The following is a 14,845-nucleotide window of genomic DNA, read 5'->3' on the forward strand; positions in this document are numbered from 1 at the left end:
CTCAGCCAGCATGCCTGGCTCAGGAATTCTGGGAGTTGAAGTCCACGAGTCATAAAAGAGCCGAGGTTGCCGACCCCTGAACTAGACTATCCTTCAGGGAAACAAAGATGGAAGACAGTAGTCCCAACAGAGTGCTGATATGAATGGGATCAATATGCCATTAGGTTTTGGAACAGTTACATTAATAGCAATAGGATAGAGTTGTTGTATTAACAACAATATAACTGTACTAATGTGACTACAATAGAGAGAGAGAGCAGGATAGGAATGGAAGAAAGTCAAATTGCCTTCAGAGGATTAGAGTTAATTTGGTATAGTGGTTAAGGCACCAGCCTAGAAAATGGGAGACGTGAATTCAAGTCTCGTCTTAGCTATGAATACTAGCTGTGTGACTTTGGGCCAGTCACTCTTCTCTTAGCCCAACCCACCTCACAGGGTTGCTGTGGGGAAAATAAGAGGAAGGTATGTTATACATGTTCACTGCTTTGAGTTATTTGTAAAAAAAATAAAAATAAAGATGGGATCTCAATAAATAAATTAGCATTGAGAAGTCTTCTAGCAACACTGCATACCTATAGTAGTTACTGTAAAAAATTTTTCCCTGAAATTGCATTTTTCTCTTCCAATACTACCCTGACTCCCATTAATTAATCAGTATCCAATAAATGAACCACTCCCACAGGTGAGATATTAAGAAATGTAATAATAATGTCACTATTCAACATATCTGAGAAGGAAACGCCTCTAAATTAACAGCTGTTGATTCTCAAGCTCTTGATCCCTCAGTTCTAATGGCTGACTTAGTCCCGAATATACTGAGTTACATGACTACCTGAACTCAACTTTATCTTCTTAAAAAACCTCAGATAGTAATGATGCCCTATACTTGGAAGAAGACCAATTTAGACTCATATTGAGTAGAAACAGAACAACGAAAGAACTGACTTTTCCCCAGCCTTATTTTAAGACATATGATCTCAAAGTTTCTAGAGTCAAAGTTCAAATGGCTGTAATCAGGCACCACACACTTCCTTCAACCAGCTGTTCCATTAACAAGTCAATGGAACTTTCAAGATAGCACTAGTTCTGTTTTTTCTATGTCTGAATCTACAACTTCAAATCCTTCTCTTAAAAAGCCCTGAAGAAAGATACTTTGCTTCTCCTTCCTTTCCTAGGGCAATATGGTATTCTTCAAATGATTGTGACTAGATCTTTCATTACCCAGATAATTAAAGGTAAAGGTAAAGGTTCCCCTGTACATGCGTGCTAGTCGTTTCCGACTCTAGGGGCCGATGCTCATCTCCGTTTCAAAGCCGAAGAGCCAGCGCTTGTCCGAGGACGTCTCTGTGGTCATGTGGCCGGCATGACTAGACGCCAAAGGCGGACGGAACGCTGTTACCTTCCCACCGTAGTGGTCCCTATTTTTCTACTTGCATTTTTACGTGCTTTCGAACTGCTAGGTTGGCAGAAGCTGGGACGAGTAACAAGCACTCACTCTGCTACGCGGCACTCGGGATTCGACCCGCCAAACTGCCGATCTTCTGATCGACAAGCTCAGCGTCCTAACCCACTGAGCCACCGCGTCCCTTACCCAGATAATTAGGGCATACTAAAATCTAGCTGCAAACTACTGACTTTCATGAATCAGCGAAGTAAGTCTTTGGATGGATTTCTTGTTTACACATGAACATTCATTCCACTGAGCTTCTCTAGAGGAAAACACCTTTTTGTGCCATAGACAGTGAATGTGCTGAAGAGGTCAAGCAGAAGTACCAGAAAAAGATCCAAAAGGAAATGACACACTAGAGTGTTTATAGAGAGGATCAATCATTGAGATCATGGATGTCCCAAAGGTGCTTTTCAAAAGGCAACTGGACTTTCTTGGGTTTTTTTCCCCTTGAAAAGTCCAGTTGCCTTTTGAAAAGCACCCTCGGGACACACCAGAATATTAAAAATGAATATTGTCAACAAAATGAGGATTCAAAACTTTCTGAAATATTCTGCACTATCAAACCACTACGGCATATGGGGACATGTTCTATTGATAAAGGAGAATGTTTGTAGCTCAAGAGAGCTCAGGATCCTTGGAGCTCTCTGGGCTTTGGGTGGGTTTTTGTTGTTGTTGTTGTTTTGGTAGATGTTTCATAAACCAAACTGATGATGTTACCTAGTTTGGGTAACAAAATGTCTGCAAGAAAACAACCAAGTTCAGAGAGCACCAAGACTCCCACATGTACTATTGTTCTGAAAGTTACTATGGAATTGTAGGGCGAAAAAGCCCATATGCGTCTACTGGTCTATGTGTTCTATCAAGATGGCTACTAAGGAAGAAAAATCTCTCTTGTTAAATATAATAAACCAAAGAAGCAAAGGCAAGAAAAGAAATGATTGGTCAAATATTTTTTTTCCAGTTTTTTGGAGCTTGACAACTTTGTTCTAAATTATGCTGGGAAATGGAGAAAGTTGAAATGTTATATTTCCAACTTTTTCTGGACATTGGATGCACAATTGAAAAAATCCTTCCAAGCAGGAAACTACATTAAGGAAAGACATTACCTGTGGATTCTTTGCCCCAGGATCACAATTCTGCGGTCTAACTGCAGGAAACAGGTCCAGGCTAAAAATAATAATAATAAAGGGCACAACAGTGCAGGTTTGCGTCCCACCAGGCTCAAGGTTGACTCAGCCTTCCATCCTTCCGAGGTAGGTAAAATGAGGACCCAGATTGTTGGGGGCAATAAGCTGACTTTGTAATGCCGCTTGGTGGGGGGGGCGCGAAAGCCCTAATAAGCAGGCATATACATAGAATGAAGGCTATTGCTAACCACATTGATTTGTGCTTTAGATTGTAAGCTGCCCTGAGTCTTCGGAGAAGGGCGGGATATAAATGGGATTAAAAAAAAACAATGCGAGGTTTAAAACCAGAGCCTAGTTCTGAGCAAGTAATTTTCACACAGAGGGTGTGTGTGTGTTACAAAACAAACAAAAAAAGGAGGAGAATTTAGGGATTATGTTTACTTTAAATATAAAACATAATTTGAAAAAATCCAATTGTTTTCAGTTTGGCACACAAATTGGCGTAAAAGAATTTAAAACATGACTGAAAAGAGAGCAGGAAACAATTTTTTAAAAGTAACATAACAAAAGGGATTTCCAAGGATATGGGATTGGTTTTGTAAGGTGCATTTGTAAGCTTGCCAAATCAGCAAGCAAACACATTCCAAAGACTCATAACTAGAAAAAACGCTGATAAAAATAAGTCAATTAGCAGTTAGATTAAATGTAACCATTCAGGAAAAGGTTTCACTATGGTAATATTAAGAGGAGGATGCTATTCTCCCTATGAAAGAATATTGATCCATAGGATTTTCTGTTTTGGGGTCTTTGTAGCAATACATTTTAAAGAATCCACATTAGCAAGAACAATTGAAATATGCTTTAGTTGTTTAATCTACAGCTACAATTACCACTTGGGGAACAAGTGGTAATTGAATTAAGGGTAATTTTCCTACTCTTAGAACAAACAGTTAAAAGTTACAGCCAGTTTGCTAAATAAGCAGGAATAGGAAAGTAAGCAGGCAGGCAAGAAGCCTTAGGGCAGAGGTCCCCAACCTTTTGGGCACCAGGTTTTTCCGTGGACCAGAGGGTGCGTGTTTTTGTGTGCTGCCTGCATCCTGCAGATGGGGCCTTGCTTGTTTGTGCGGACCGGTTGCTGGCATGCCGTGGCCCGGTACTGTTCCATGGACTGAGGGTTGGGGACCCCTGCCTTAGGGCATGTGTGTAAGTGTAAATTTGGAATGGACATCTGGTAGCAAATACCATATCTACGTTATTTACAAAGTAATTAAAATTAATATTAATCAAGCATAGCAAATCAGTTTAATTTACTTGGTGTTGTTAGCTGCGAAGTCGTGTCCAACCCATCGCGACCCCATGGACAACATTCCTCCAGGCCTTCCTGTCCTCTACCATCTTCTGGAGTCCATTTAAGCTCACGCCTACTGCTTCAGTGACTCCATCCAGCCACCTCATTCTCTGTCGTCCCCTTCTTCTCTTGCCCTCAACCTTTCCCAGCATTAGGCTCTTCTCCAGTGAGTCCTTCCTTCTCATTACGTGGCCAAAGTATTTGAGTTTCAACTTCAGGATCTGGCCTTCTAAAGAGCAGTCAGGGTTGATCTCCTCTAAGACTGACCGATTTGATCACCTTGCAGTCCAAGGAACTTGCAGGAATCTTCTCCAGCACCATAGTTCAAAGTCCTCAATTCTTTGGCACTCTTTCTTATGGTCCAACTTTCACATCCATACATTGCAACTGGGAAGACCATAGCCTTGAATATATGCACTTTGGTTGGCAGGGTGATGTCTCTGCTTTTAGTGTGCTGTCTAGATTTGCCATGGCTTTCCTCCCGAGGAGCAAGCGTCTTTTAATTTCTTGGCTGCAGTCCCCATCTGCAGTGATCTTGGAGCCCAGGAAAATAAAATCTGTTTAATTTACTTAAGTACAGTGTATTACATGATCATCTTGATCATGCAGAAGATAAAAATGCAGAAACAAAGGTCCCAGGGCATTATCTGCTTCCAAAAACACTCAGGATGGTTTCCAATAACTTTTCTAAAATTAATTACAAATGTGATTTTTTAATGTTCAAAAATGGTAAATATTATTAAAAATTAGGAGAATAAATCATACTAAGTGAAGTAAAGTAATCCAGTGCCACTATACCATTACATTTAAAATTAAATCCATTTAAATGTGTGTCCTGAGGTCACCAGGGAAATCTTTTGGCCCATCCACAGAATTATGCACCCTTGTTCTGAGAGAAAACTGCAATTCCAAATGTGTAACTTCCATTCCATTATATATTTCTAATGCCTATAAAACTGGCTCAGTTACAGAACAATAATTTCTCATGCTACTTATAAGACAATGGGAGACATAACCTACCCTGCATCCTCACCACATGGCACAAAATTCTAATTTTAGCTTTAATCTTAATTTTAACTGGGGTTTTATTTATACAGGGACGAATATAATTTTTTTAATCTGTTTTTAACTTTTGTATCGTTTTTTAATTCACCCTGTAAACCGCCCTGAGTCCTTCAGGAAAGGGCGGTATATAAATGTGATAAAATAAAATAAAATAAATAAAATATTTTATTTTTTCTATATATAAATGGTTGGCTTCTTCCAAACATCATCTAACAAGCTATTTTTTCTTTTCTCTGTTCTCTGCAACCAAAATCAGCAGAAAAAAATAGAATACAAGGCCTATTAATCCTTGTGCAAGAGAATGCAGGGCTTATCTTCAATGTTTATATCACGGAGTTTAATTAAGTGACTCCCAAATAGTAGGAAGATCCATGCCAACACTCCCCATATGTACATTATGTTGTGATTTTTAGCAGCAGGACACATCAACACTTCCACGATACCAGGAAGTATAACTCAAACCAGATGAGCAAGTGTATTTACATTTAAACAAGTTCTTATAAAGATAAAGGCTGCAACACTACTTCTAAGAACAGGTATTTCCAGTTGCTGGGAAACATCAAGTAAGTCATCACAGACTGGGGTTACAGTACTTTTTTAAAATAACCAGATCACAGGTAACAAAAACCTCTTTATCTCTTCAACTGTGAGGCTTTCTTTATGCTTATCCCTAATTCCAGAGAGACTCACTCGTTGTATAAGATACTCATCCCCAGCCCCCACTCCTTTTAAAAGCCTCGCTTCAAGTAAACTGAATCTGCTCATTTGTCTTCTCAGAATGATAAATTCCTCTTCTATTCTTGTTTCATTCTTCATGCTAGTTCTAGTCAGCGAGCGGTTCATTTAAAATATATTCTCAAGGATTCCTTTAATACTTCAGATTTAGGAGAAAATGATGGAATAATTTGCTGTTTGCAACCCAGAAATAAAAAGAGGAGGATATGTGATACAAATCACAGTGGTAGTTATCAAGAGTATGAAATAGCTTTTCTGAATAGACTATGGTCAGCAAAACAGGCAATGCAAAAGTAATGATTAATACAAATTCTTTAATAATCTAACAAATTTATACTGCCGGTAAAATCTGGGAGAAAACAATCTCTAAATAGATATTTAAATTAGCATGCTAGTAACTAAATAAAACCAAAAACAAGATAAAGCCTTCAGGAGATCTGGTCTAGAATCCGCTTAAGGATGCTAAGGAAATGCTGGCAGATGTGGCCTCTATGATAGATATCAAAATAATATGGACCCATTCTACAGAAAGAAACAATATGACTTTAGAAATAAAACATAGATCTTGTCTTCAAAGGCTAAAGGTTTGGAGAATTAAGAAAGAGTAAACAATATCTTTCCAATATAACTTTCAAGTGACCTGGATCTTGAAAATAGGTATAATTGTTTGAACATGGGCGCTATTCTAACAATGGCTTTCATTTCTTCCAGAAGATAAAAAAAATCTGGAAAACACTTAGTTCATGAGGAAGCTTCTAAGGGCAGTGGGAAACTGAAACACCAGACCTTTTCTGGGAGTACCAGGGCACACTGAGACATTGATAAAAAACAGAATAAAATACCACTGGGGATTCCCCTTTCATCTTACTGTTTCACAGAACAAAGTTTACACTGCTTAAAACATAGAATTATGCAACCTGCTGATCTTAGTTCTGATATTCCAAAACATCTGGCACAAGTGGATGTTAATATAGACCAGCAAAGCACTCTCATTAATGAATAAAAATTGTAATGTTGCTCCATAATATTTGCAAATTTTCTCATGTCCTAAAATAGTTTTGGCAGTTTTACTTTCATAGAACAGATCTTTGATGTCAGAAATCTTGTTCTAAACTTAAACCTAAATCTTCTTAACAGGTTCCCATTTCATGGAACATTTATATATATGTTTATTTTTGACAGCAGTAAATTGAGGGAGGATCAAAAGTATCTTATACTTACAATGTATTTTTAATTTTCTTGGTATTTTTATATAAATACTACATACTATTTCTGCTGAACCAGAATGGATAAAAAATGTTTGGGTAATGTTATAGTCCAAGAATGTACATAAAAAAAAATCCCAATCTTAAATCCACTAATTTTATCAAACAATTTTCATTAGCAGATCTATTCAAAGGATAGAGCATATCTGTTCTGTCAATGTTTGGCTTTAATGCATGTGGCTTTAATGGAAGTGCCTCTTCATAAGTGGTTAGCAAGGCCTCTTATCAATACACAGCAAAAAAAAAAAAACTTTAAACTTTTTTCAGGAATTTACAAATAATACTCAATACTTACTAAAGAACAGTAACAAATTAAACAAGACTGCCATCAGAAAAATTATTTGCTTTCAATTTTTGCCAAGATGTTATTAAAAAATACACAAATTTCAATTACCAGCAATGTGAAACTTATTATAATCATCTTCATGTCAGCATCCACAGCATTTCTACAGCAGATGATACAGTATATTTTGGCCCAATTTACAATCTCTCTCTCTCTCTCTCTCTCAGAATATATCTTTATTCTTAAGATGTTGATCTAACAATGATTCTAGCACAAAAAAAAACCAAAAAAACCCAGACCATACACTTTTGCTAAGTACAACTAAGTATAACAGGGCTGTTCATAGCTTCAACATAAACAGTAAATTTTTACTCACTCCCCAGGCCACCGGCATTGCTGATGTTTGAGATAAAAATGGGAGAAAGAAGGTTTAGTTGCTTGATTATAGTCTGCAGAGGTGAAGGGCCTAATAGTAGAAAATGTCACCAGTGAAAAAAACAAGATAAAGTCAATTTCATGCCATTTATATTTGCAACTCATTTTTAAACTGAATACTGTTCTGATCTGTTATTGTACTGTAAGACATTTTTTATGTGTTATACAGTAAACACTTTAAAAAGCTGTTTGTATCGGATAGCCTTTAAAAGCTTTGCTTTAAAGTTCCAAACAAACTCAAATGTACATCAAATGATTATTATTTGGAGTCTCAATCTTGGGACTCAAAACAGAAAGTGACACTTTTAACATGGTTGTGCATAATTTAATCCAAAAGTTCTTTGTTTATTGTCCTGGAGAAAAATCCATCTATCTGTGTGGTCACTAAGAGTAGACATTGACTTGATGGTACATAATTAATCGTCAATCATTTTTTTTTTTTTTTTGCTTAAAAATGTTGCCAGGTACAGACATTTCAGACAGGAACATCTGAGGCATGCAGAGCAGATGGAGTAATGAGATCACACTGTTTGGCTTAAGTTTATATTTGGCTTATAATCAAGTGGAAAAAAAGGAAGTGTATGCATGTGCAGCAAATATATAAAGTAGGTGAGAAAGAAACATTTTAAAGACCAACAGCATAGCTAGAACTTGACACTGAAGGTCAGGAGTCCCTATTCTCAAATTAGAAGAGCGTTGAAACGGACATGGGGATGCTGAGGGAAACCTGGATGCTGCCATTTTTTAAAAAAATTGAAAACAAGTCTGTCTGTACCCAGATAGAGTATACATTACAGGCATGATAGCAAGTTAGATTCCAATTAACTGCATTTAAGTCCTCCTGAAATCAGCAATGGATCACATGTACTCCTCAATCCACCTCCTCTGTCTTTGTAATATTTATTGAACAGCTTAACATGATTTTGTTCTGTTACTTTCATTCTCTTTTCAAGAAAAGAGGAAGCCTGCAAAAATCTAGAGTTCCTTCAACCATTCTGAGCCAAGATTCAATGAAAGTTGATTCTTGACTATTTCTATCATGATTGTCCAATATCAGACTAAAATGCTGTGGCCAAGTGCTTTAAAACTTTAAAGAGAAAGCTCAAGTATGGCCATGGAGAAGGTAAAAGTACCTGGTTCTAATAACTAACCTATCACCACAAAAGAAAAAGTTAAAATGAAAATCTGAATACACTTGATATAACATTTTGTTTTGCCGATATTTAAACTGGAGAGCCAGTTTGGTCTACTACAGGTAGTCCTTAAGTTACGACCACAATTGAGCCTAAAATTTCTGTTGCAAAATGAGACGTGTTAAGTGAGTTTTGCTCCATTTTACGACCTTTCTTGCCTCAGTTATCAAGTGAATCACTGTAGTTAATAAGTCAGTAACCCAACTGTTAAGTGAACCTGTCTTTCTCATTGACTTTGCTTGTTAGGCAGTTGCAAAAGGCGATCACATGACCTTGAGACACAGCAACAGTCATAAATATGAACCAGTTGCCAAGCATCTGAATTTTTGATCATGGGAATTTTGATGATGGGGATGCTGCAAAGATTGTAACTGTGAAAAAAGGTCATGTCACTTTTTTCAGTGCCGTTGTAACTTTGAATGGTCACTAAATGAACTGTTGTAAGTTGAAGACTACCTGTAGTTAAAGACCAGTAGACCCTGAGGCAGGCAGGCAGGCAGGCAGATGACTTTGAGCAGCCAATCTCACATCTAGGAAAAAGACATTGGCAACCAAAGTCTAAAAAAGTTGGCAAGAAAACTCCTGGGAGCCAAAATTCACTTGGAGAAATAAAAATCACATAAAATATTATTAGCTTGTGATTTTGGCTAGAGGTGATCACAGATAGATCAGAAAAGGAAACGTGTTATTAGCCTTCTCAAGAATATCCTTGTTCAACTAAGCTTGGTTTGGAGGTAAGAAAGAGATCTGTGTTTCTTTATGCACCGTACACTAAAGTATTACTAGCACGAGATTTTTGTAAGTGGAAAGAGAAGGATGAAGCACCCTAATAATGAATTCCCAAAGAGACAGCTGTATTGCATTAAGGTGTGGACTTCAAAAAGTAACAAATGCAATATAGCTGGCAGGCATATAATGGGAGTGCTCAATGTCTATTCCATATGACTAAATCTGATGGGGACTGTCATAGGCAATGTGACTGCAGGAATTAAAAATAATAAAAATAAATGAGGACGTGCAATAAGTGAAAGGGGCCAGTTTCTAAAATAATGAAGTTTGGGCTTGAACAAAACCCATTCACATCTGCAGTACTAAATATGGACATCCTTAGGCAGATGTGAATGGGTTTTGATTAAAAATAAATGTAAAGTAAATTTACAAAATGGTTTTTGTAAAAGATACAAACAAATGAATAGCCAGCTGGAGCTTAAGCTCACAATACTTCACAAAAATAGAAGAAATGATTTTTTGTAGCTGGAAGGAAACTTATTCTACAGTATGTAATTCCAATTGTAACATCATGATCATCATCATCATAATCCACTTAGTTGATGACAACCTGTTGATTCTGTCTAAAACTGAATTTAAAAGAAAAATGTAAGATAATGAAGTGGAGACAAAAGTGGACAAAAATAACATAGAATTATTTGATACAAAGAACTCATTCCTATAATGACATTAAGTACTACTATAATAATGTACACAGAACATCTCTGAAATCTTTCATCCTCCTGAATTATTTATTCTATGTTTCTCAGGCTTTCAGATGGAGAGCAGCTATAGCTTTTATTAATTCAACATAAGGTGTTAGAATATGAGTTGTTATACTGTATTTTTCAGAACTCTTCTTTGGTAATAAGTATTAAAGCCAAATTAAAATAGCTATTCCCCCTCACCTCCCATACAAACAATGTAATGAAAGAAAGTGAGCGAAGGATCTAACTAATGACATATGAATTCAATTGGTATATTCATTCTCTCTCTGATGTAAACGTTTTAGATTTAAAACATCTTGTCTTTTAAAATTCAGATGCTGTAATGTTACATTTTAATTAGAAACAGTAGACTAAATGGACAAATATTCTCATTCAAATTTGTTTAGGCGGTATTACATGGCAGACTTAACCTGATAATATATGGTATGCTTTAAGACAAAAGACAGATAGTAAATATAATAGGCCCATATTAAGCAGATCAAATACATTGCAGATTTGCTACAGCAACATTACAGATACCAGAAAGCCCTCAATCAAAAAACTCCAACACGCTCTTTATGCAAGTGTATATATTATACGCAGCATTGTTCACAGTGGAGGTCAACATATTCCCCTTCCTGATACAATATGCTCATTCTTCCAGCTCTGTCACTCTCCACTTTACCTAACTTATTCATGCTTAAAATTACATGCCCACCATCTTTCCCATACAATGATTTCATCTCTGTAAAAAAAGAGCTCCTCAACAACATTCCAGGAAACTTTCAAAGCTGGTGAAGTTATTACATCAGGCTCCTAATCAGTTCTGACTTTTTTTAAAGTGAAGTATAGGTTTCTATTCATTTACTGAAAATGCCTTCTTAATCATTAAACACATATCTGCATCAGCTCATTCTTTGCCAAATCAACTATCTGGACCCGTACCAATTATTATCTGGACCTGTACCAATCGGGTTTCAGGCCCGGGCACAGCACGGAGACGGCATTGGTCGCGCTGGTGAATGATCTCTGGCGGGCTCGGGACAGGGGTTGTTCCTCTGTCCTAGTCCTATTAGACCTCTCAGCGGCTTTTGATACCATCGACCATGGTATCCTACTGCGGCGTCTCAGGGGGTTGGGAGTGGGAGGCACCGTTTTACGGTGGTTCTCCTCCTATCTCCTGGGCCGCTCGCAGTCGGTGTTGACGGGAGGGCAGAGATCCGCCCCGAGGCCTCTCAGGGGTCGGTTCTCTCTCCCCTCCTGTTCAACATCTATATGAAGCCGCTGGGCGAGATCATTTGTGGTTTTGGGGTGGGGTATCATCAGTACGCTGATGATACCCAACTTTTTTTCTCCACCCCGAACCAACCCAGTGTTGCCCTCACCGTGATGTCCCTCTGCCTGGGGACAGTCCGGGTTTGGATGGGGAGAAACAGGCTTCGTCTCAATCCTGCCAAGACTGAGTGGCTGTGCATACCGGCATCTTGGGTTAACCAGACTATTCCATCGTTAACGATGGGGGGTGAGGTGTTACCCCCCCGTTGATAGGGCTCGCAACTTGGGTGTCCTCCTGGATTCGCGGCTCAGTTTTGAAGACCATATAGGAGCCGTGACCAGGGGGGCTTTTGCCCAGGTTCGCCTGGTGCGCCAGTTGTGACCCTATCTGGACCAAGATGCCCTATGCACAGTCACTCATGCACTCGTGACCTCCCGTTTAGACTACTGCAACGCTCTCTACATGGGGCTGCCCTTGAGGACCACTCGGAAGCTTCAGCTGGTGCAAAATGCAGCCGCGCGAGTTTTGATGGGGGTTTCCCGTTACTCCCATGTAACACCTCTGCTCCGCGAGCTGCATTGGCTTCCGGTTGCCCTCCGGGTGAGATTCAAGGTGCTGGTGATGACCTATAAAGCCCTAAATGGCTTGGGTCCGGGATATCTGAGGGAACACCTGCTGCCGGCATCAAGCTCCCTTCGCCCTGTGCGCTCCCACAGGGAGGGCCTTCTCAGGGTACCGCCGGTAAAAGAATGCCGGCGGATAACAACCAGGGGGAGGGCCTTCTCTGTGGGGGCACCTGCCCTTTGGAACCAGCTGCCTGTGCAGCTTAGGACTGCCCCCGACCTTCGATCATTTTGCCGAGACCTGAAGACCTGGCTCTTCGAGCTTTCCGGCCCAGGCTGAGTTTTAATTGGGGTTTTAACTGGGGTTTTATATTTTTTCAGGGATTTAGTTTAATCTTTTTAAATTGCTCTTAATTTTTGTATTGATGTTTTATATACCCTGTAAACCGCCCTGAGTCCTACGGGAAAGGGTGGTATATAAATTCAATAAAATTCAAATAAATTCAAACTAACCAATTTCTTCATAGCTTCTAAGACAGCCAAAATGACTGCTAACAATTTACAGTGACACAGTTGTTTCTCCAGTCACATGAGTTTAAATTCTTAAAACAGGGACAGAAAACCATTTTAAGTTTAAATAATTACTATTTGTGTGGAGTGGACTTAGAAGGCACTGGTGAAACTGGTATAAAACAAGTTAGTTAAAAAAAAATGAGTATACATCAGGGGTATCAAACTGCCGGCCCATGGGCCGGATGCATCATAGCAAAACCGCGCCCACCCTATTGCCAGCAATGGCAAAAAAAATCACGATATGTCACGTGACATTGTGAGTTTGACACCCCAGTATACATCATGCTAATATTTTTCGTTCATGATTTATTGGATAAGCTATAATTGGCTTAGTTCATCTAAATACCCTACAGCAGGGGTCCCCAACCCCCGGTCCATGGACCAGTACCAGGCCACAGCAAGTCAGCAACCAGGTCCGCACAAACAAGCAAAGGCCCATCCCCAGGATGCAGGCAGCACACAAAACTACACATTCTCCAGTCCATGGAAAAACCTTTCTGCAGGGAACTGGCCTCTGGTGCCCCAAAGGTTGGGGACCTCTGCCCTACAGTAACCCTTAACATAGTATATCAGAACAGCCATTAAATGAAATAATCTTGTAACATGATGTGCTCAAATGGTTTTTAGTTACCAGTTACCAGTTTTAACAGATGATTTCTAAATTCATCTGAAAAATTGAACTCTTCCCTCCTTCATCATCACTGTTTCAGCTTACACAGAATGCAAAACACTGGCAAAAAAAAGGATAAGGAGTTTTTATCCAATCACCACTACAAGTAGGAAGCATAATGCTAATGCTTTTCTAATATTATTGCTATTATTGAAATCTCTATTAGGATGGTCTTAGAAGAATCCTATTAAGACAGAAATGGTGTAGCCCACATTATTTTGATAAAAGCAAACAGGAGAATTCTTGAGATAATCCTGCATTTTTCTTTTTTCCCCTGGGAATTATTTATTTTATTACATTTATATACCATCTATCCTTCAGGAGCTCAAGGTGACGCATAGAACACTAGAATAGAGTAGAGCTGGAAAGGATCTTGGAGGTCTTCTAGTCCAGCCCCCTGCTCAAGCAGGAGAACCTATACCATCTCTGACCCCCCTCTTCCAATTTTTCCCCACAACAAACTTGTGAGATATGGTAAATTAAACTGAGGGACTGTGACTGGTCCAAAGTCAACTAATGAGTTTAGTATCAGAGCTGGATTTGCACTGTGGGTTTTCCTGATGCTAGTCCAATACTGTATGTAGATATGAAGTAATTTCTGATATATTTAAATATCTAACAAGAGATACTACATATGTTAGCAAGCACTTCACAGAATCAGCTACAATGATTAGACTATATTTATCAGTGCTTATCCTCAGTAAGAAGCATGTTTTTCCTTATGGACTCAAATCTTATCGACAGAATACTCTACTTTTGAATTGCTTTTGTCAGCATCTGAAGTATTAAAAAGAGGATCAATAAATCACAAATAATGAGACACAAATTAATAGTATCAATATCAATAATTCAGTATGAATTTGGCAATTCATTCAACAACTCTTAATAGGCATTATGATTGAAATAAGACATAAAACATCTCCAATGAGACAACTGATTAAAATTCATTCTCACTGGTCATTCAGTAATCAGCTAAGAAGTATTCTACTTTATGTCATTTAAATCCCATCAATTTACCTTTTTTTAAAAAAAATGTGATATTTTAATCAATCCAGAATAATTTATTTTATTTCACTTCAAATCAGATAATTCTTCAAATAGCATAAATCCTAAATCAGGTAAGTTTTAATTTGTCTAAAATATGTACTTATTATTTATTTGGCTAGTCTTATTTGCTGCTCTAATTGTTGACCAATTCTGAGGCTCACAATGTTATCATACATAAATAAGACTAAAATATCCAATTAAATAGCAAAAACTAACAAAATAACAGCAATCTAGTCCTATGCCAATGAACCATAAAAACAATATAATCAATACTCATACCCAGGAGGACTCTTTTTCAACTGATCTCTCAAGCAAAGGTCTGATATAACTAGTTTTAAAT

The 14,845-nt window shown here is 38.2% G+C and overlaps 1 protein-coding gene across 3 annotated transcripts in view; it reads right to left on the reverse strand.

Annotated features, from left to right (window-relative positions):
* Window positions 1-14,845, reverse strand: part of RASSF7 (Ras association domain family member 7) — a 65,714-nt gene that overhangs the window by 29,557 nt on the left and 21,312 nt on the right. The window lies entirely within an intron of this gene.

Source organism: Vipera berus, assembly GCF_964194415.1.
Source record: "Vipera berus genome assembly, chromosome: 1".
In the NCBI taxonomy this organism is placed as follows: domain Eukaryota; kingdom Metazoa; phylum Chordata; class Lepidosauria; order Squamata; family Viperidae; genus Vipera; species Vipera berus.